A 3,416-nucleotide genomic window follows, 5' to 3' on the forward strand; every position below is an offset into this window, starting at 1 on the left:
GTGGATCCGCGGGAAACCTTGAAAGGATCCTGCAGCGTCGCCTCGGATAATAACGATAGATCGTCACCATATTTCACCCACCGCAGCAACCACGTCCATTTCAGTATGAGTCCCCTTTTTAACTCTTTCGCGCCAGGCAAACTGTTTGTACAAAATGACACTTTTTAGATGAGAACACAAAAGACGTGCTCGCGAAAGCACGACACCAAGAGCGGGTAGGCATCCACTTGAAATCGATTTCCTCCTGTGTTTTTCTCTGGATGTTGTCTCTCTCGGTGCCGGGCGAACAATTCATTGATGCATTTGTCCTGAACTGAAGCCTTTTGCCCATCTCGCGGGGTCAGAGCCGCTCTGTCTGTCTCGTACCTGCTTGTGACCTTTACCGGGAACAGGCCGCCTGTTCAACGTTCATCAGAAAACCCAGAAAGACAAATAAACAGAAAGATGTGTCTCTCAGCCCCGGTGGCAAAGGTGCAATGAATGTTAATCCAAATAAATCCCCCGTGAGATTCTGTGTGCATCGGCTTCCTTATAAAGTTTGTATTTGAAATGTGCGGGAAATGCGTAAAATTATGAAAATATTCCCATGTCCCGTATGGGGATCGAGCCCACGACCTTGGCGTTATTAGCACACTTTCTCACCAACTGAGCCAACCGGTCACAATTTACCCGTTGGGCAGGCCCGACCCCAGGCTGGGAGATTGTCTTTCAGGCTCACACTGGGTGACCGAGTTACTGCACAAACATTGAACAGACCACATCGCATAGACATTGTTCCTATATACAACTGGGCAGAGTTTAAATCGAAAGTAACAGTAAAAGAGCTCTTTAATCTAACAAACCTCATTCTAAAAATTATTATCGTACCATCGCTGAACAGTTCCTCCCTCAGTCCCGGTATAAAAACAGTTGGGGGGACCCTGGCTGGATTCGAACCGGCAGCAATCGGTTGGAGCGGGATCTAGCGGGTCCGATACGGTTTTACTCCCATTCCTTTGGAAGACGCCTGTTCAGGAGTGGAAAACTTGCTCTGATTCGCTCCTCTTAAAGTGAAGGAGGAAAATATAATTAAAACCTGCCGAAACCCGGGATTGAAACAGGGACCTTTAAAACGCTTTCCCAACTGAGCTATTTCGGCTTCACTGCAAATTAAATATTCTGTCATTCTTTCGGAGGATTTTCTAACCCCGGGAGGAATTGCCCCTCTCACTCATTCCTCACTTCGGCCAATGTGACCCGACCAGATCTAGGAGCTCAGGTTGTGTTAATGTAAAGCTGGGGTGTTGATAAAAATACAAAGCTGACACACCAGGGGGGACCTCACCGTGTTGTACACAGCGTGAAATGCACTGAAAATGTTCAAATAAAGTTACAGAACACAACACATGTGTAAAATTCCCTGTTCTTTTCTCCACACTGATGGGTTGTGAAGGGAGAGACGGCCGAAGTCTCACTGAGCCGCACTGATCACGAGACAAGGTGAAATTATGTCAAATTCAATCTTCAGCAGCGACATGCTGGAGTGAGATCAGAGTCCTGAATCAAGGAGTAATGTTCGGATACTAATGTTGAATCTCATTTATATCAAACTCTCCTTGAATTCTCTGCTGGGGGATTCAGAGCTGGGGATCGCCTGTGAAATCAGCTGAAAACATTGAAATAACAACCTCTGTCCCTCCAACAATGAAGGTTACATTTCTTTAATTTGCACAAGTAAACAGAGTCTGGACAGTTGCTATCTTGCTCTCTGTGACCTGAGGTTTTATCTCGTAAACTCCGGCTTTAGTATATGTTGTAATCGATTTTTCCGCCAGTCTCTGTGGCGCAATCGATTAGCATGTTCTGTTATTAGCAAAAAAGTTGATGGTTCGCACCCACCCAGTGAAGGTGCGTTAACCTTTTCCAGGTTTTCAAAATGTGTATTTTGGCTGCAAGATCATGGGCTATACTGCAGCACTGGGTACAATGTCGGTGAGTATGAGATCATCCATTGGGATCCGAGAAAGCCATTCCGTAACATTTTATTAATGGTGACTGACTAATAGGAACATGAGGGGGCCATTCAGCCCCTCAGCCTTGTTCCTTCATGATGTGCCTCAATGAATCCGAGACTCAACGTTAACGGAGCAAAGCAAGGCTTTTATTAACTCAGAATGTAATACACAGTGGAGAAGTGTCTCTCATCCAGAGATCTGCTGTACTGCCTGTAAGACACACTGGGGCCTGCTTAAGTAGGGGCCAGGTATGGGCGGAGCCCTACACACAATACAATACAGGTAAGGAAATGAAACTGAAACTAAACTCCCCTGCTTGTCACAGTCACAGGCACACTCAAACACAGAGAATAGAGAGTGCCTGATGAATGGCATACTTCATTCTAAGTAGAATTCAATAGTTAAGCTAAATCGTAGTAAATAAAAGGGTATTGTAAGGGTTAAGTCATGGAAGGGCAGCTCGGACCCGTGTCATGCTTCTCCTGTGCCATGTGGGAAATCAGGGACACTGTCCCTGACAACTATGTGTGCAGGAAGTGTGTCCAGCTGCAGCTCCTAGCAGACCGCATGGCGGCGCTGGAGCTGCGAATGGACTCACTCTGGAGCATACGCGATGCTGAGGATGTTGTGGATAGCACATTCAGTGAGTTGGTCACACCGCAGGTAAAGGCTAGCTCAGACAGTAAATGGGTGACCAAAAGGCAGGGTAAAGGCAGGAAGGTAGTGCAGGAGTCACCTGCGGTCATCTCCCTCCAAAACAGGTTTACCGTTTTGGGTACTGTTGGGGGAGATGACTTATCAGGGGAAGGCACCAGCAGCCAGGTTCAGGGCACCATGACTGGCTCTGCTGCACAGAAGGGTGGGAAAAAGAGGGATAGGGCTATAGTGATAGGGGATTCAATTGTAAGGGGGATAGATAGGAGTTTCTGTGGCCGAGACCGAGACTCCAAGATGGTATGTTGCCTCCCTGGTGCAAGGGTCAAGGATGTCTCGGAGCGGGTGCAGAGCATTCTGAAGGGGGAGGGGCATCAGCCAGTTGTCGTGGTACATGTAGGTACCAACGATGTAGGTAAAAAGAGGGAGGAGGTCCTACAAGCTGAATTTAGGGAGTTAGGAGCTAAATTGAAAAGTAGGACCTCAAAGGTAGTAATCTCTGGATTGCTACCAGTGCCACGAGCTAATAAGTTTAGAGAGAGTAAGATAGATAAGCTAAATACGTGGCTTGAGCAGTGGTGCAAGGGAGAGGGATTTAAATTCTTGAGGCATTGGAACCAGTTCTTGGGGAGGAGTGACCTGTACCAAGGGGACGGTCTACACCTGAGCTGTGAGGGAGCCGATGTCCTCGGGGTAATATTTTCTAGGGCGGTTCGGGAGGATTTAAACTAATTTGGCAGGGGGATGGGAACCTAGATAGTGGAAAAG

The sequence above is a fragment of the Somniosus microcephalus genome, unplaced genomic scaffold (assembly GCF_052327205.1).
Source record: "Somniosus microcephalus isolate GS21.2 unplaced genomic scaffold, FLI_Smic_1.0 unresolved_chr4, whole genome shotgun sequence".
Classification (NCBI taxonomy): domain Eukaryota; kingdom Metazoa; phylum Chordata; class Chondrichthyes; order Squaliformes; family Somniosidae; genus Somniosus; species Somniosus microcephalus.